Below are 19,611 nucleotides of genomic sequence, written 5' to 3'. Positions count from 1 at the left end.
TCCCCCTCTGCTGCCTCTCTCTCTCTCTTCAATGCTGAGGAAGGCAGGTGGGGGCAGCACAATGGCACAGTGGTTAGCATTGCTGCCTCACAGCGCCGATGTTCCAGGCTTGATCCCGGCTCTGGGTCACTGCCCATGTGGAGTTTGCACATGAAATGAAATGAAAATGAAATGAAATTCACCCTTGTTTGCGTGGGTTTTGCTCCCACAACCCAAGGATGCGCAAGGTAGATGGATTGGCCACAATAAATTGCCCCTTAATTGGAAAAAATTAATTGGTTACTCTACATTTATATTTAAAAAAAGTAAGGCAGGTGGGAAAGTTTCCTTTGGTAGCCGTGGGCCGAGAATATAAGAACAGGGAGATTATGCTGCAACTGCATCAAACACCAGTTAGACCACAGCCGGAGCACTGTGGACCGTTCTGGTCACCACATTACAGGAAGGATGTGATCACACGAGAGCGGCTGCAGAGGGGATTTATGATGATGTTACCCAGGTTGGAGAATTTTAACTATGAGGAAAGATTGGAGAGGCTGGGGTTGTTCTCATTGGAACAGAGGAGGCTGAGAGGAGATTGAATTGAGTTGTGTGTAATTCTGAGGGGCTCAGATAGAGTGAATATTCCCCTCAGCAGAGCCCAACCCCTGCAGTCAAACATGAAGTCGCTGGTGTGTCAGGAAGTGGGATGAGTGAGTGACTATCCACACAGAGAACATGTAAACAGCAGCTCCCCAGTTTGAACTCGCTGGTGTGTCAACAGGCTGGAGGACTGGCTGAATTCCATCCCACTCCTGGAACATTTTTCAATGTCCTCTCCCCAGGAGCTGTGGAGGGTGACGGAGGTCAATAAAAGGCTCAGAGCTAAGGTAGGGGACCTGCAGAACTGGTCAAGGACGCAGAATTTGAGCATTGTGGGCTGCCTGAGGAGTGGAATGCCTGAGGCCGACTGAGTATTTTGCAAAGATTTTTGCAGAGCTGATCGGGGAGAGGGAAGAACCCTCCGCTCTGAGTTGGACAGGCCACATCGGTCACTAAGGCCGAAGTCTGGAGTGAATGAGCCACCAAGGGACGGTTATAGTCTGCTTCCATAGCTACCACGTGAAGGAGAAGGGTTTGAGCTGGACAACCTAGCAATGCCATGTAGACACCCTGGCAGTGCCACCCAGGTGCCAGCCTGGCACTTCTGGGTTGCTCAGATATCACTGTCAGGCTGGTAGGGGCACTGACAAGGTACCACATGGGCAGTGCCAAGGTGTCAGGCTGGCATTTTGCTCGCACCGGGGATCAAGCCCAGGGGTGCACTGCCCATGTGAGGTGGTGTGGAGAGGCCCGAGGACCCCCTTATAGGTGAGCTGGGACATTGGGGGGTCCGGGGGTCATGTCAGGGGGTCGAGAGCTCGGGACACCATTTAAAAATGGCATCCCGATCTCATCCTGCATTGAGGAGATCCTCAGTGCAGGAATAATGCTAAGTGCAGCCTCGGGTGGCATTCCCCATCAGAGCTGTAAAAAAGAGCAGAATGCCATTAGTTAGCGGATGTGAAGTGGGAAGGTGTTGGTAGATACCAAGATCTGATGGAGGAGTTCATGAGAAGGCGGGCGGCCTTTGGACGGGTGAAGGTGGCATTGTACGGCAGCAGAGTAAGATTTGGAGTGGTCTATCCAGCAAAGCTGAGAGTGACTCATAACTCAAAGACTTTTATTTTGAGGCGGTGGAGGTGGCGGAAGCATTCGTTCAGGCTGAAGGACTGAGACTGAGATGAGAGTTGGGATTTGGTCTTGGTTGGTGCGGACGGGGATTGTGTTCTCTTATTGAGGGTTTTCTATTTGATTGGGGTTTTGTTTATGTCTCTTAAATGGGGGGTGGGGGAGTTTATCTATGTGTGTTGTGTTTTTTTCCATAAGGTGCGGTTCTGTATTGTTTCTTGGTTTCAGGGAGGTGGGTTTTGAGCACGTGGGGCTGGGTTACTGAGGGGGGGATGAGGGGACTCTGGCAGGGGTCACCACACGAGGAAACGTAGGTTGGCTAGTGAACAGGAGTGTGGTAGGGGAGGGGCCGCGGTCATTGGAGCCTGGGCAAACAGGTTTCAATGGACCTGGAAGGTGTGAATGGTGGGTGGAGGGGATCGATACTGGGTGAGGTGTTTGCAACAGGAAGTGGATGGGGGGATTCTGGGAGTGGGGAGTAGATCGACAATAACAAAAGGAGGGGGCGGGGCAGGGTCCTGCCAGATGGGCAGGGCCTGGGGTATTGGTAATGGTGGATAGAATGGGCGGGGGTGAGAGATCCCTGGTCCGAATGATGATGTGAAACTTGAGGGGGTAGTACATAGAATATACAGTGCAGAAGGAGGCCATTTGGCCAATCGAGTCTGCACATACCCACTTAAGCTCTCACTTCCACCCTATCCTTGTAACCCAATAACCCCTCCTAAGCTTTATTTGGTCACTAAGGGCAATTTAACATGGCCAATCCACCTAACCTGCATATCTTTGGACTGTGGGAGGAAACCGGAGCTCCCGGAGGAAACCCACGCAGACACAGGGAGAACATGCAGACTCTGCACAGACAGTGAGCGAGAGATTTTGAGCATTTGAAAAGTTTAAAAGCTGATGTGGTGATGCTGAGGAGACACATTTAAAGGTGAAGGGTCAAATGAGGCTTAGGGAGGGGTGGGTGAGTCGGGTGTTTCATTCAGGGTTTGATACTAGGGCTCGGTGGGTGATGGTCTTGGTGGGCATGAGGGTAAGGTTTCTAATGGAGAAGGTGGTGGCGGACCAAGGGGATAGGTTCTTAATAGTGATGGGTGCATTGGAGGGGAGCTGATAAGTGTATATTATCCCAATTGGGATGATGCGGGGTTTGTGAAGAGAGCGCTGGGTTCCATCCCGGATCAGGATACCGATAAGTTAATAGGGGGGATTGGAACACAGCGCTGGAGCCGAGGTGGACAGGTCCCAACCGTGCTCGCTGACCCAGTCGGGGTGGGGGGCGGGGGGGCGGAGGCATTGGCAGGACTCATGAGGGAGATGGGGGTCGGGGGGGTGGTGTGGACCTGTTGGGATTTTTACACCTGAGGGATAGGTATTATTCGTTTTCTCCCCGGTGCACAAGGTGTTTTCAAGGACTGACTTTTTTGTGGTGGGAAAGATACTTTTGGCCGGAGTTAAGAGGGCAGAATACTCACCAATTGTGATCTTGGATCACCCTCCACATTGGATGGATGTGGTATTGGAGAAGGGGGCAGCCCAGAAGCTGGGGTGGAGGATGGATGTGAGGTTGTTGGTGGATCGGAGCTTCTGTGACAAGATAGGGAAGGTGATTGAGGAGTATGTGGGGTTCAATTGCACAATGGAGGTTTCACATCAGTGCTTTGGGAGGCTCTGAATGTGGTGGTGAGGGGGGAGGTGATCCTGTTTAAGGCCAAGGTGGATAGGAAGGAGAGGGAGGAACACCAACAACTGATAGAAGAGATTTTTGGAGATGGATGGGAGGTAAGCGGGGAACCCAGGGCTCCTGGCAAAGAGGACGGAGTTGCAGGCGAGGTTTGACCTATTGTTCACAGGGAAAGAGATGCATCATCTGAAAAGAGCGAGAGGGGGCAGACTATGAGTATGGGGAGAAGGCAGGGCGTTTGTTGGTAGTTCAGCTCCGTGGGGAGGCCACGGCAAGGGAGATAGTTCCGGTGCGGGACCGGATGGGGAAGCTGGTGGTGGCTCCAGAACAGATTAATAAGGTGTTTGAGGAGTTCTATAGGGACTTCTATAAGTCAGAGGCACCAGAGGAGGAGCAGATGAGGGAGTTTCTGGGTGGGTTAAAGTCCCCAGGGTTTGAGGAGCCGATGGAGGCAGAGGAGGTGAAGGTGGCGATTGGGAGGATGCAGGCAGGGAAGGCAGCAGGACCAGTTGGGTTCCCAGTTGAATTTTAGAAAATATTTAAGGATAGGCTGGAGCAGCTGATGGTGGAAATATTCAAGGACGCAATGGACAGTGGTGCCTTGCCGCAAACGATGGTGTAGGCCTATATCTCATTGTTGTTTAAGAAGGGCAAGGATCCAGTGAAGTGTGGGTTGTGCAGGTCCATACCTCTGCTTAATGTAGACGTCAAAATTTAGGCTAAGCGATTGGCATTAATATTGGAGGGGTGCCTTCTGAAGGTGGTTGGGGAGGATCAGATGGGGTTTCTAAAGGACAGACAGTTGTCCTCGAATGTGACGAGGCTGTTGAATGTGGTGCTTTCTCTGGCAGAGGGAAGAGAGACGAAGGTGGTGGTGGCGTTAGATGCGGAGAAGGTGTTTCATCGGGTGGAGTGCAGTTATTTGATGGTGGTATTGGAGAAGTTTGGGATTGGACTGAAGTTTGTGGCTTGGGTACAGCTGTTATATAGGGAGCCGATGGCGAGTGTGTGCATGAATAGTATGAATTCAGGGTACTGTGCATTGCACTATGGTACGAGGCAGGATACCTCATGTCCCCCCTTCTGTTTGTATTGACTAGAGTGTCCTTGGCCATTGCGCTGAGGAGTTCAGGGTTGTGGAAGGGGATAATGAGGAGGGGGGGATGGTGCATAGGGTGTCCTTATATGCAGATGACTTGTTGCTGAGAGTAAATGCCTTGGCTTCATGCGCAATGCTGGGGCCTTTATAGCTGAAGATAGTGTATATGGCGCACCTTACAAAATCTAGGATGAGCTGACTGTTTGAAGAGGTGGAGGATGTCTGTGAGCGATGTGGGAGGTGTCCTGCGGACCATGTGCATATGGTTTGGTCCTGCCCGAAGCTGGAGAGGTTTTGGAGGATGGTGTTCAGCACCATTTAGGGGGTTCTACGTGTGGACATGGAGCCCGGTCCCCTAGAAACCATATTCAGGGTGTCGGACTGGTCGGAGCTGTAGGCGGGTGCTGGGGCAGGAGTTTTGGCCTTCACTCACAGGTGGGGCTTGTTGGGGTGGATGTTAGCTTCTCCAACCTGTGCCTTGGAATGGTGGGGAGACCTGTTGGAGTTTTTGACCCTGGAAAAAGTGAAATTTGCTCTAAAGGGGGTGTTCTACACTTGTTGGGGTTTGTTGAATTAGTAATTTGCGGAGTTGGTTACAGATGATTGCTGAGGGGGGGATTGGGGAGAGGGGGACAACCTGGGCCTTGGTGGGTTAGGGTGTTTGTGGGGTTGTAGTAAACTGTAAAAATTTTGAAAGTTTGTGGAATAAAATACTTTAAAAAACGATATTGTTCAGTTCCAGTCGGATTACAGTTGTCCATCACTAAACTGGATGATTAGTTGAAGCCACAGACTCACAGCTGAAGCCTTTACCACAGATACAACAGACAAACATTTCACCTTCCACAAAGGCCAATAATATCCAGGTCCTCTTGAATTGAATGACTCCATCAAATTGTGACTTGAAGTTTGGTTTGTGGTTCCTGTCTGCATATGCACCCTATTAAATCATTCGAAGTAAAGGGTAGAAAACTGTCAATTCTAGTTGGCATAAAATATTCATCTCCCTCTCAAACTATAAATCTCTGACCCCACACATTCTCATTGTAACACTAATTCATTCCAATATCCACATCCTGTTTCTCCCCAATTCTGCTCCCCTGAAGGTGCTGACACTCAGGTTCAGTCTCACCCTCATCTATTGTCCTCGCCAACATGTCATCCAGGAGGAGGGCGTAGAAGGATGGGTGAGTAAATTTGCAGATGACACTAAATTGGTGGAGTTATGGACAGTGCGGAAGGATGTTACAAGTTACAGAGGGACATAGATAAGCTGCAGCGCTGGGCTGAGAGGTGGCAAATGGAGTTTCATGCAGAAAAGTGTGAGGTGATTCATTTTGGAAGGAATAACAGGAAGACAGAGTACTGGGCTAATGGTAAGATTCTTGGCAGTGTGGATGAGCAGAGAGATCTCGGTGTCCATGTACATAGATCCCTGAAAGTTGCCACCAAGATTGAGAGGGTTGTTAAGAAGGCGTACGGTGTGTTAGCTTTTATTGGTAGAGGGATTAAGTTTTGGAGCCATGAGGTCATGTTGCAGCTGTACAAAACTCTGGTGCGGCCGCATTTGGAGTATTGCGTGCAATTCTGGTCGCCGCATTCTTGGAAGGATGTAGAAGCATTGGAAAGGGTGCAGAGGAGATTTACCAGAATGTTGCCTGGTATGGAGGGAAGATCTTATGAGGAAAGGCTGAGGGACTTGAGGCTGTTTTCATTAGAGAGAAGAAGGTTAAGAGGTGACTTAATTGAGGCATACAAGATGATCAGAGGATTGGATAGGGTGTACCGTGAGAGCCTTTTTCCTCGGATGGTGATGTCTAGCACGAGGGGACATAGCTTTAAATTGAGGGAGATAGATATAGGACAGATGTCAGAGGTAGGTTCTTTACTCAGAGAGTAGTAAGGGCGTGCAATGCCCTGCCTGCAACAGTAGTGGACTCGCCAACACTAAGGGCATTCAAATGGCCATTGGATAGACATATGGACGATAAGGGAATAGTGTAGATGGGCTTTAGAGTGGTTTCACAGGTCGACGCAACATCGAGGGCCGAAGGGCCTGTACTGCGCTGTAATGTTCTATGTTCTATGTTCTAGATGTTTAAATCTTTACACCTGAAGACGTTCAGAGGGATATGGCATAAGGAAGTGCTGTGGGTTTTGGCAAAGTTTGGTATCATGACCGGTACAGGCTTGGAGGGCGGAAGGGCCTGTTCCTGTGCTGTTTTGTTCTTTGTTCAATCAAATCCAGCGACTACCCACATGTCACTGCGACCCCCCCTCTTTCCATCCCAGTCCCTGGAGTTTGGAGACTGGGCTCAGGATGAGTAATGGCGGTCGGAACTCCCACATTCCACCGCGCCCGGGAAACCGCTCTATCGGCCGAGCGGACGTGTGGCCCGGGACTGCGCATGTCCGAAGGAGAGGTGAGCTGCGCGTGTGCAGAAAGAACCCGCCCTCTGACTTCCGACTGAAATGTTGACCAGTGGAGAGAGTCAACGAACCGGAAGGACTTTGGTCCTCCAACCAATCAGAGCGTGGGCTTTCTGTGGACGAACATTGAGCTTCACACAGACTGGAATGCCCTCATGTCTCCAACATCTGTGAGTAAAACAATTTCTTTTCTCCGCCTTTCCATTTCTTTTCTCATTCTGACCTTCAACTGGTCACTTGCAGCAACTGAAGGGAATGGAAGTGAATCCAGAGAGGGTGCAGACTCTGCTAAGCTTGGCCCAGGTCTCTCTCTCTCTTAAAGACATTGACACCCTTTGCTCCCTCAGCTTGACACATTTATTTGTCTGGCTAAAAGGACGGTCTCTTTCCTAATGTTCACAATTAAAGGGCTGCTTTCCCCAGAAGATGGCTGACATTTAGGGCAACAGTAAATTAATATCAGACAGAGATATGTCTAGTGTTGTTATGGTACAGATTAGATGTATTTGTTTGATTCTGTAATAAAGTATATTTATTACAATTTCTAGTCTTGTAATATAGTACTGTATCTATGTTATATATTTCCAGACATAGAGGCTGCATTCTCTGTCCCGCTACACCCATTTTCTGGGTGCTAGCAGCGGGATGCTCTGTCCCGGCCGACGGTCGATGGGGTTTGCCATTGTGAGCACCCCCACGCCATTGGGTAATCCACGGGCGTGAGTGCACTGCCGGCGACATGGAGGATCCTGCCAAAGTCATTACGGCATAGAACAGGTCCATTCAGTAACTTGTCCATTCCGATTCTGTAGACCGATACAATCAATCCCATTTCCCCTCAATATCTCTGTTCCCCAGAAGTTTATTTCCTTCATGTACCCATTCAATTTCCTTTTGAAATTGTTAATCATCTCTGCTACCATCAGGGCGGCACGGTGGCATAGTGGTTAGCACTGCTGCTTCACGGTGCCGAGGACCAGGATCATTATCCGTCTGGAGTTTGCACATTCTCCCCGTGTGTGTGTAGATCTCACCCCCACACCCAAAAAGATGTGCAGGTAGGTGAATTGGCCACGCTAATTTGCCCCTTAATTGGAAAAAAATGAATTGGATACTCCAAATGTTTTTTTAAAAATCACTGCTACCACCAACCTCAGAGGCAGGAATTTACAGCTTTTGGGGAACAACAGAGGAAAAAAATATTCCACCGAAACTAGAATGATCTGTTCTTTATTTCTATCCTGTAGTGATGACGTTTGGAAACTCATTTTACAGGACATCAGAAACTGAGGATTTGCAGACAGAAATCTCAAATTAAATCTTAGATCAAGATCTGACAGTCACTTGATTCATTTGGGGCAGCACCGTAGCATAGTGGTTAGCACAGTTGCTCCACAGCTCCAGGATCCCAGGTTTGATTCCCGGCTGGGTCACTATCTGTGCGGAGTCTGCACGTTCTCCCCTGTCTGCGTGGGTTTCCTCCGGGTGCTCCGGTTTCCTCCCACAGTCAAAAGATGTGCGGGTTAGGTGGATTGACCATGCTAAATTGCCCTTAGTGTCCAACAAATGTTGTGGGGGTTTCGGGGATAGGGTAGATATGTGAGCTTCAGTAGGGTGCTCTTCGTAAGGGCCGGTGCAGACTCGATGAGCCGAATGGCCTCCTTCTGCACTGTAAATTCTCTATGATCAGGACATGATTATCATTGGCCTTTCAACCTAGAAGGAAAAATGTTTTTACTGTTCTGGCTTCTTCAAAAGGCTTTAAACATCAGTCTGACCAGACAAAACTACCAAGACCCAAAACTACCAAGACTGTGGAAAGAGCTTTAACCAGTTACACAGCCTGAAAAACCATCGCACCATTCACAGTGGGGAGAAACGGTACTCACGTTCAGTGTGGATAACTCAGCTGATCATCGAACCTGAAGATATCATCGATCATGAAGAAACCGTGGAAATGTTGGGACTGTGAGAAGGGATTCTGCTACCCATCGGTGCTGGAAACACATTGACGTGTTCACTCTGGGGAGAGGCCGTTCACCTGCAGTGTGTGTGGGAAGGAATTCTCCCAATTAACCAACCTGCTGACACACCACAGAGTTCACTCCGGGAAGAGGCCGTTCACCTGCTCTGTGTGTGGGAGGGGATTCTCTCAGTCATCTAGCCTGCTGAGACATCAGCGAGTTCATACCGGTGAGAAGCCATTCACCTGCACCGTGTGTGGGAAGAGACTAACTCAGTCATCCAGCCTGCTGAGACACAATGTCACTCACACCAATGAGAGACACTTTAAATGTTCTGACTGCGGGAGTGGGTTCAAAAGTGCTGCAGATCTGATGATTCACCAGCGCATTCACACTGAGGAGATTTCACACTGGGGAGAGGCCGTGCTCTCAGTGTGGGAAAGGATTCACTCAGTTATCCCACCTGCAGGCACACCATGTCACTCACACCAATGAGAGTGGCAAAACCTTTAAATGCTCTGACTGCGGGAGTGGCTTCAAAAGCTCTCTGGAACTGATGTCCCACCAGCGCATTCACACTAAGGAGAGACCGTTCAGCTGCTCATTCAGCTGCTCTCTCAGCTGCACACTGCGGCAACACCAGTGAGTTCACACTGGGGAGAGGCCATTCAGCTGCTCCCAGTGTGGGAAGAGATTCACTCAGTTATCCAGCCTGCAGACACACCAGCGAGTTCACACTGGGGAGAAGCCATTCACCTGCCCTCAGTGTGGGAAGGGATTCACCCAGTTATCCAGTCTGCTGAGACACCAGCAAGTTCACAAGTCATTGTGAACTGGGCAGCACAGTAGCAGAGTGGTTAGCACAGTTGCTTCACAGCTCCAGAGTCTCCGGTTCGATTCCTGGCTTGGGTCACTGTCTGATTCTATGATTCATTGGAGGAGTTAGATTCTGCTGTTATTGCTGCTGTTAATCACATCCAGGACTGAACCATGTTCATTCTGACACTTGGTGAAGTTGGAGGGTCGGAGGGTTTCTTTCTGCTGGACTGGCCGGTCTCACAACTTTGCTCCCAGTGGGCTGATGGTCTTTGAGCCTGGGAGAGCACATTTCCACTGAAATGATCCACAAAAGCTGAGGAAGGACATTTATTTTATCCTCGACAGTAAATAGCATTTTCCCCCCACTACAGACAGATATAACATAAATACAGAAAGAACTGGAAAATGCAGCAGGTCTGGCAGCATCTGTGGAAAGAGGAGAGGGTGCGATCTCATGGAAAAGTTTCAAAGTGTTATTTGTGGCTGGTTTGTTGTGGGTTTCTCCCCGACTCTGTCGGCGAGTTCTCCGCCGCTATTTAACCACATTTAGTCGCTTTTTTGGGCCCTGGGGAATTTCTCCCTGGTCAGGCCCACACTGAGAATTATCTTCATCACTGGGGAGCTGAACTCGCCGGTCAGACCGGCTTCGCACAGCTCGGCCCACCGTTTGGAAAGGGTGGCCCTGAGTAAGTGGTGCAATGGTTAGCACTGCCGCCTCACGGTGCTGAGGTCCCAGGTTCGATCCCGGTCCTGGGTCACTGTCCGTGTGGAGTTTGCACATTCTCCACGTGTCTACATGAGTCTCACCCCACAACCCAAGGATGTGCAGGGCAGGTGGATTGGCCACGCTAAATTGCCCCTTAATTGGAAAACAAAATTGATTTGGATACTTTAAATTTATTTAAGAAAAAAAGAAAAGATGCCCCGATCTGTGCTTGAAGGTTCCCATACCCCGACCCACGAGCAATGTCACTCCCCACACACTTGGTGTTATCCTACACCCTCCCAAGTGAGGACCCCCACTGTGGGGTTTCCGAGGACCTCCATTTTCAGGGCTTCCCATGTCTGTGTGGACCAGTACTGAACAGCGCCTGGCTGGGGTTTCCCTGGTGACGCCGGTCAATGCTGGGAGCTGATAGATCCTGGGTTTTAAACCCAGATAAGTGTGCGAGGCTCGATCCCGCCCATTGTGGGCGAGATCCTGATCGCGACGGCTTGCGAGATCCGGTTAGATCTCATGAGGCATATCGCCTGTCGGGAAGCCTGGGGGAAGCCTCTCCCAGCATCTACTGGCCGCACGGCGTTCCTGTTCTGGGTTTTAAATAGGGTGGGGATTCTGGAGCGAAGCACTGCACAGGGTCAACTCTACCTCCAGATGCGCGAGGCTCAACCTAACGCAGCTAAAAGTGGTACATAGAGCCCACTTGACCAGAACCCAAAGTACAGCTGGTAGATCACACCCAGAGTTAACGTTTCAGTGTAACTCGACTTCAGAACTAAGGAGAGGGAGAAATGTGATGGGTTTAATGCTGGTGAGAAAGGGGGAGGGTCAGGTAGAACAAAAGGGAAAGTCAGGGATTGGTTAGAGGGTGGGTGAGATTAAATGACAAAAATGTCCTGGAACAAAAGGCAAACGGAGAGGGAATGATTGCGGTAAAGAATCAAAGCATTGGTCCAGAGGAATGGCAGAATAAAGGACAGCTCTGTCTGGAAGCAAAAAAACATGAAAACAAGGTGCAGACTGGCACTCAGCAAAAAATCAAATTAAAATGGAGGAGAGAGTTCAGGGTGTGAAGTTGTTGAACTCAATGTTGAGTCCAGAAGGCTGTAAAGTGCCTCAACGGAAGATGTGGGGCTGTTCGTCCAGCTTGTGTTGGGCTTCTCCGGAACATTGCAGCAGGCCGAGGACAGAAATGTAAGCCTGAGAGCAAAGTGGTGAATTCTAATGGCAGCAAGCGGAAGGTCAGGGTCATGCTTGTGGACTGAGTGGAGGTGTTTCACAAAGAGGGCAGGGAACCACAATTAGAAGAGCTACTGGATGCAGATATCCTCGGCAGAGGGAACTGTAGTTCCATGTACGAACCACTGCCAGAGAGGACCGACACTGAACTGGACACGACAAGGGGAAAATGGGAGAAAGTGGTGGGGTTCGAAATAGGGTGGGGATTCTGGAGCGAAGCAGTGCACAGGGTCAACTCTACCTCCACATGCGCGAAGCTCAACCTAACGCAGCTAAAAGTGGTACATAGAGCCCACTTGACCAGAACCTGAATGAGCAGCTTCTTCCCGGAGGTGGAGGATAGATGTGAACGGTGCCAAGGAGGCCCAGCCAACCACGGCCACATGTTCTGGTCTTGCTCCAGACCTGTTGGGTACTGGACAGCCTTCTTCGAGCCAATGTCCAAAGTGGTGGGGATGAGGGTGGAGCCATGCCCGAAAGTGGCGGTTTTTGGGGTATCAGACCAGCCAAGTCTATTCTTGGGGAGGAGGGCGGATGCCCTTGCCTTTGCCTCCCTGATCGCCCGCCGGAGAATCCTGTTCGGCTGGCGGTCAGCAGCACCACCCAAAGCTGCAGACTGGCTGTCTGACCTCTCGGAATCTCTCCCAAGGGAGAAAATCAAATTCACCATCCGTGGGTCGGAAGAGGAATTCCACAAAACATGGGAGCCATTCACCCGACTGTACCGAGACCTGTGTGTGGCCAACACATAAATGGATAAATAGCCAGTGCCAGGGAGAAATAGCCAGGACAAAACAAAAAGAGGAAAGCGAGGGAGGGCCATGGTGGGCTGGGGTGCAAGGTGAGGGAGCAAAACCCAGCAAGAAAGAATGGGGGGCATCAGTGAAGAAGTGGGGGGGAGAGGGGAGCTGGGGGGAGGGGGGTCATGGAGAGGGGAGCTGGGAGGGGGGTCAGTAGAGAGGAGCTGGGAGGGAGGGGAGTCAGTAGAGAGGAGCTGGGAGGGAGAGGGGGGTCAGGGAGAGGGGGTCAGGGAGAGGGGAGCTGGGGGAGGGGGGGGTCAGGGAGAGGGATCTGGAGGGAGTGGGGTCAGGGAGAGGGGAGCTGGGAGGGGGGTCAGTAGAGAGGAGCTGGGAGGGAGGGGAGTCAGTAGAGAGGAGCTGGGAGGGAGAGGGGGGTCAGGGAGAGGGGGTCAGGGAGAGGGGAGCTGGGGGAGGGGGGGGTCAGGGAGAGGGATCTGGAGGGAGTGGGGTCAGGGAGAGGGGAGCTGGGGGAGGGGAGCTGGGAGGGAGGGGGTGGTCAGGGAGAGGGGAGCTGGAGGGGGGGAGTCAGGGAGAGGGGAGCTGGGGGGAGTCAGGGAGAGGGGAGCTGGGGGGGGGGTCAGGGAGAGGGGAGCTGGGGGGAGGCGGGGTCAGGGAGAGGGGAGCTGAGGGGAAGCGGGGTCTGGGAGAGGGGAGCTGGGTGGGGGGGGGTTTAGGATGCTGAGCCAGACGGCGACAGACTGTAAATAGAGAAACCTAAGAAGAAACCTTTGTGACTGTACAATAAATGACAACAAAAGGCAATGTATACAATATTGAAAATGCCAATAAAAAGATTTGTTTTAAAAGAGGGCAGGGAACAGGCTACAGATGAGTTCAAGAGAAACTATTTGTATCCAGAACATTGTGAACATCCTTTTACTCTGGTTGTCTTTGATCCTCAAATCATTTCCTGTTTTTTAACCATGTTCTGCTTCATAAATAAACTTTTATCAGTAAAAATATTTGATTTTTCTGAACTTTTCATAATTAGATTGATGCACATTAGGGAAAGTGGGTGAGGGGTTGACAGGCTCTTTAACAGAAAGTGAGACCCTCTGAGGTAATTGTCAAAGGAGCCAGAGGGGGAGATGAGATTTTATTTTATTTTTTGACACAGTGAGTTGTTCTGATCAGCCTGAATTCAATAGTATCTTTCCAAAGGAGAAATACTTGAAAGGGAAGAATTTGCAGGGCTGTGGGGAAAGGGCAGAGCAGTTGGATGAATGGGAGAGTCCTTTCAAAGAGATAGCAGGGGCACGATGGGCTGAATGGTCTCCTCCTGCAGCCTGTGAATCTGAGCCTCCTGCTTTTGTGCAGGTTAAAAGGGACAGATTTCATTGCAGCCTCTTCCCTGTATATGTATTTAAAGAGACGGGTTTCTCTTCAGCTCTGAGTGACCGATATAACAATTGGTTGGAGGCCCATTTCTCAGTCAGTCCTCCAGCACCTTCCTGTCTCTCTATTAGTGCGACGCCCATGGCGGTTTGCCAACTGGGGACACAGGCCCCGTTATTCTCAGCCATATTTAGCCCTCAGCTCCGTCGCTGCCTGTCATTGACATGAGCAATAGAGACAGAAAGGTGCCCGAGGCTCAAATGGGAAGTCAAACCTTGTGACTCGAAACCAACACCTCTACATTTGTCAGTCAAATCCATGTTATTTATACTGGGGGTTTTATTATTAGATTTAGGCACTGGAGAGAAAGGGTGGGGGTTTTAAAGGGTAACTTTCCCTTTCTAACTTTGTATTGTTACATCCAACATTTCTCGTCCCAGCACTGAGGGAGTGCTGCACTGTCAGAACAGCTTTCTTTCAAATAAGATGTTAAACTGAGGCCCTGTCTGCCCCTCTCAGGTGAATGTAAAAGTTCCCACAGCCACTATTTTGAAGAAGAGCAGGGGAGTTACCCCAGTGTCCTGGTCAATCTTTATCCCAGTCAACATCACTAAGAACAGATCATCTGCTCATTATCACATTGCTGTGTGTGGGATCTTGCTGTGTGTAAATTGGCTGCTGCTTTTCCTACATTACAACAGTGACTACACTTCAAAAGTACTTCATTGGCTGTAAAACACTTTGGGACACCTTGTGGTTGTGAAAGGTGCTATAGAAATGCAAGTTCTTAAATTGAAGATTTCTGGGGCGCGATTCTCCGACCCCCCACCGGGTCGGAGAATCGCCAGGGGCTGGCGTGAATCCCGCCCCCGCCATGTCCCGAATTCTCCGCCACCAGAGATTTGGCGGGGGCGGGAATCGCGCCGCGCCGGTCAGCGGGAATCGCGCTGGTCGGCAGGCCCACCCCCGGCGATTCTCCGGCCCGCGATGGGCCCAAGTCCCGCCGCTGTCAACCCTCGCCTGCCAGCGTGGATTAAACCTCCTTTTGAACGGCGGGACAAGGCGGCGCAGGCAGGCTCCGAGATCCTGGAGGGGGGGGGCGCGGGGCGATCTGGCCCCGGGGGATGCTCCCACGGTGGCCTGGCCCGCGATCGGGGCCCACCGATCCGCGGGCGGGCCTGTGCCGTGGGGGCACCCTTTTTCTTCCACCTTCGCCATGGTATTTACTATGGCGGAGGCGGAAGAGGCCCCCTCCCCTGCGCATGCGTGGGGATGCCGTGAGCGGCCGCTGACGCTCCCGCGCATGCGTTGCCCGGTGAAGACTTTTTGCGCCGGCTGGCGTGGCGCCAAAGGCCTTTCCCGCCAGCCAGCGGAGCGGAAACCACTCCGGCGCGGGCCTAGCCCCTCAAGGTGAGGGCTTGGCCCCAAAGGTGCGGTGAATTCCACACCTTTGGGGCGGCCCGACACCGGAGTGGTTCCCGCCACTCCATTACGCCGGAACCCCCCGCCCCGCCGGGTAGGGGAGAATCCCGCCCAGGTTATCTGATCTTGTATTCTGGAACTTAATTGATTTCAGCCACCCCAATTAACCATTTAATAAATTCACTTTGGTTCAGACAAGACTTTAACCAATTAAGACAAATTGAGAATCCTCTGGATAGTAAATTTTTAAAGTTTATTAAATAAGAAAAGTTTACTGAACAACTTTAAGACATTGACTTTTACAACTTCATGTGGGTGATCAGTCTGTAGAAGCGTAACCCTCTCTGGCTCCTTCTTTGACAGTAATTCTTGTGGAATTCCCACAACCTCCCCATCTACATCCCTAAGGCCTTTTTCAAGCGGGTGAATAAGATTATTTTGGGCTTTGTGTGGGCGAGTAAAACCCGTGAGTGAAGAAAGTGTTGCTGGAGCGCAGTCGGGGGGAGGGTGGGTTTGTGCTGCTGAACTTCTGCAATTACTACTGGGTGACTAATATAGCCATGATTAGGAAGTGGGGAGTGGTCGGCATGGGAGTGGATGGAGGCGGCGTCATGCAAAGACAACAGTTTGGGAGCACTGACAACGGCACCTCTTTCGTTCTCGCTGGCCCGATACTCCACAGGTCCGGTGGTAGTGGTGGCTCTGAGGATCTGGGGGCAATGGTGGAGATATAAGAAAGGGGAGGAAGCATCGATTTGGACCCCAATTTATAATAACCACAGGTTTGTACCGGGTAGGCTGGATGGTGGGTTCCGGAGTTGGCAGAGAGCAGGAACTAGAAGGATGGGGGATCTATTTATAGATGGGAGCTTCCCCAGCTTGAAAGCTTTGGGGGATAAATTTAAATTGCCAGCAGGGAATGGTTTTAGGTATCTGCAGGTGCGAGACTTCCTGAGAAAACAGGTGCCGGTCTTTCCGCTGCTGCCGCCACAGGGGATACAGGTTAAAGTAGTCTCCAGTACCTGGGTGGGAGAGGGAAAGTTATAGGATATTTACCAAGAGCTTTCGAAGGCGGAGGAAACTCAGGTGGAGGAGCTTAAGGGCAAGTGTGAGGGCGAGCTAGGAGGAGAGATAGAGGCGGGTCTATGGGCAGATGCCCTAAGCAGGGTTAATACCTCCTCACCATGCGCCAGGCTTAGCCTGATACAATTTAAGGTAGTCCACCCGGCACACATGACAGCGGCTAGGATGAGTAGTTCTTTGGGGTAGAGGATAGGTGTGCGAGGTGCGCGGGAAGCTCAGCAAATCATGTCCACATGTTTTGGGCATGCCCGAAGCTTAGAGGGTTTTGGCAGGATTTTGCTAAGGCAATGTCCACGGTACTAAAAACACGGATGGTGCCGAGTCCACAGGTAGCGATCTTTGGAGTGTCGGAAGTTCCGGGAGTTCAGGGGCGAAAGAGGACGACGTCTTGGCCTTTGCCTCCCTGGTAGCCCGGAGACGGATCTTGTTAATGTGGAGGGACTCGAAGCCCCTGAGTGTAGAGACCTGGGTTAGAAACATGGCTGGGTTCCTCAGTCTCGAGAAAATAAAGTTTGCCTTAAGAGGGTCAATGTTAGGGTTCACCCCGAGGTGGCAGCCGTTCGTCGACTTGCTCGGGGAAAATTAAAATGTCAGCAGATGCAGTATTCCAAGGGGGGGGATTGTTGTTGTATGGTTGGGGCGTGTGAAGATTGGGCTGGGGGGGGGGAATGTTTATTTTACCATGTAGATGTCATTGTTTATGTTACTGTTATAAAAATTTTCAAAGACCTCAATAAAATATTATTAAAAAAACAGAATCTATATTTGTTGCATTCATGTGAAATGAAAGTCACCTTTGAACATTCTCCCAGTGTCTGCCTGGGTCTCACTCCCACAACCCAAAAAGATATGCAGAGGTCAATTGGCCACGCCAAATTGCCCCTTAATTTGAAAAAACAAATTGGGTGCTCTAAATTTATTTAAAAAAATAAATGTCACCAATGGCCCAGAAGGCTATAGGCTGCTCTCCCCTTTGAGAGAGAGAGAGCTGACTGGTGGTGATTTACCCTGAGGGTCACCACACCTCAGATGAGGGGCAAGGTTCATGGATAACCTCCGCCGATATGGGAGTTGAATCCATGTTGTTGGAGTTGTTCCGCATCACAAACCAGCCATCCATCCAACTGAGCTAACTGGCCCTTGTAATATGTAATAATTCCTTAACTATTATCTATTCTCTATCTCCCATCAGTTTCCCCGTCCACCTCAGACAACTTGCCCCTCATACCCTGCTAGTTTTCTTCTGTGAGAAGCACCCAGATACATTAAACAAAAGAGCCACAAAACCATCACAGCCCATCTTCATGGCAACATGGCATAATTTAGGAGATTCCAAACAGAAATGGGAACTATATATCTTTTAACTTCCAAAAGCCCTTTCACTCTGTGATTCTTTTATTGTGCAATTTAAAGCCAGGTATTCACAACAAGTCTTGAATATCATCAACCCACTGGAGGCAAAGTTGTGAAACTGGAGTGTCCAGAAGAAAGAAACCCTCCAACAATCCACACTGACCAACTGTCAGAATGAACAAAATGCAGTCCTCGAGGTAATTGAAGCAGAAACAAGAACAGCAGAATCCAACCCCAGCAATCAATTGTGAGCTTGTTGGTGTCTCAGCAGATGTGATGAAACACAAAATCCCTTCCCACATTGAGAACAGGTGAACGGCCTCTCCCCAGTGTGAACTTGCTGGTGTGTCTGCAGGTTGGATAATTGAATGAATCCCTTCCCACACTGGGAGCACGTGAATGGCCTCTCCCCAGTGTGAAACCGCTGATGTCTCTGAAGGCTGGATAAAACACTGAATCCCTTCCCACACCGAGAGCAGGTGAATGGCCTCTCCCCAGTGTGAACTCGCTGGTGTGTCTTCAGCGGGAATAGCTGAGTGAATCCCTTCCCACACTGAGAGCAGGTGAACGTCTTCTCCCCAGTGTGAACTGCCTGATGTCTGTGCATGGTGGAGGAATCACTGAATCCCTTCCCACACTGGGAGCACGTGAATGGCCTCTCCCCAGTGTGAAATCGCTGGTGTGTCCGCAGGTGGGATAACTGAGTGAATGTCTTCCCGCACTGAGAGCACGAGAATGGCCTCTCCCCATTGTGAATGTGCCGATGAGCCTCTAGTGCAGATGGGGCTCCGTATCCCAGAACGGGCAAACATTTCTCCTTCTAGATTCAAAGACCGATGGTATTCAGGTCCAAAGGAATCGAGTGACTGTCAGATCGAGACTTGACGCTTGCAATTTTTGTCTGTGACTCCTCCTCTCCTAATATCCTGTAAAAACAATTTACAAAAAATATCGCTGTCAGTACAGGATAGAAATTCAGAACAGACAATTCTAGTTTCTCTGGAACGTTCTTTCATTCCCCAAATGCTGTAAATCTCCATCCCACACACTCTCCCTCCATTCCACACACTCTCCCTCCATTCTCACTCTGCTGTATCTAATATTCACCCTCCCAAATCTCCTGAAGGTGCTGATTCAGGCTGATTGACAGATCCATGATCATCACTTCCTGTCAGAACACAGATCACAACAAATAGAAGCTGCATTCAGCCATTCAGTCCATAGAACCTGCTCAACCATTAAATGAGCTAATTGGCCGATCTACCTCAGCACCATTTTCTCACACTATCCCCCATCGATGTGTTCAATATCGAGAAACCTGTCAATCTCAGTCTGAAAATACTTGATGACTGAGGTTCCACAGTCCTCTGGGGTAAAGAATTCCAGATCTTCGCCACATCCTTGAGTGAAGAAATTCCTCCTCATCTCAGCTTTCTCTCCATTTTCCGACTTGTTGCCCATCACCCTCGACTCCCTTGTCAATTAGAAATCTAGCTAACTCATCCTTGAATATATTCAATGACCCTCAGACCCCACTGGTCCCTGTGGAAGAGAAATCCAGAGACTAATAACCCTCTGAGGGAAGAGAACACTGGAAATATATAACGTAACAACATACATTATTACACATCTAGAAACAATAATAAATGTACTGAATTACAGAACCATAAATATTATATTAAATATGTACCATATAAAAACATTAGACATATCTCTGCCTGATTTTAATTTTTTTCTTTTTAAAAGTAAATTTAGAATACCCAATTCTTTTTTTCCCAATTAAAAGGCAATTTGGTGTGGCCAATCCACCTACCCTGCACATCTTTGGGTTGTGGGGGTGAGATCCACGCAGACACAGGGATAATGTGCAAACTCAACACGGACAGTGACCCGGGGCCTGGATCGAAGTCGGGTCCTCGGTGCCGTGAAGCAGCAGAGATTAACCA

At 50.0% G+C, this 19,611-nt stretch overlaps 1 protein-coding gene across 1 annotated transcript in view; it reads left to right on the top strand.

Annotated features, from left to right (window-relative positions):
• The window catches only part of LOC140418059 (uncharacterized), a 201,338-nt gene that overhangs the window by 40,177 nt on the left and 141,550 nt on the right, over positions 1 to 19,611 (top strand). The gene's annotated exons all lie outside the window — the stretch shown is intronic.

This window comes from Scyliorhinus torazame, chromosome 5 (genome assembly GCF_047496885.1).
Source record: "Scyliorhinus torazame isolate Kashiwa2021f chromosome 5, sScyTor2.1, whole genome shotgun sequence".
In the NCBI taxonomy this organism is placed as follows: domain Eukaryota; kingdom Metazoa; phylum Chordata; class Chondrichthyes; order Carcharhiniformes; family Scyliorhinidae; genus Scyliorhinus; species Scyliorhinus torazame.
This window is presented reverse-complemented; position numbering and strand designations above follow the sequence as displayed.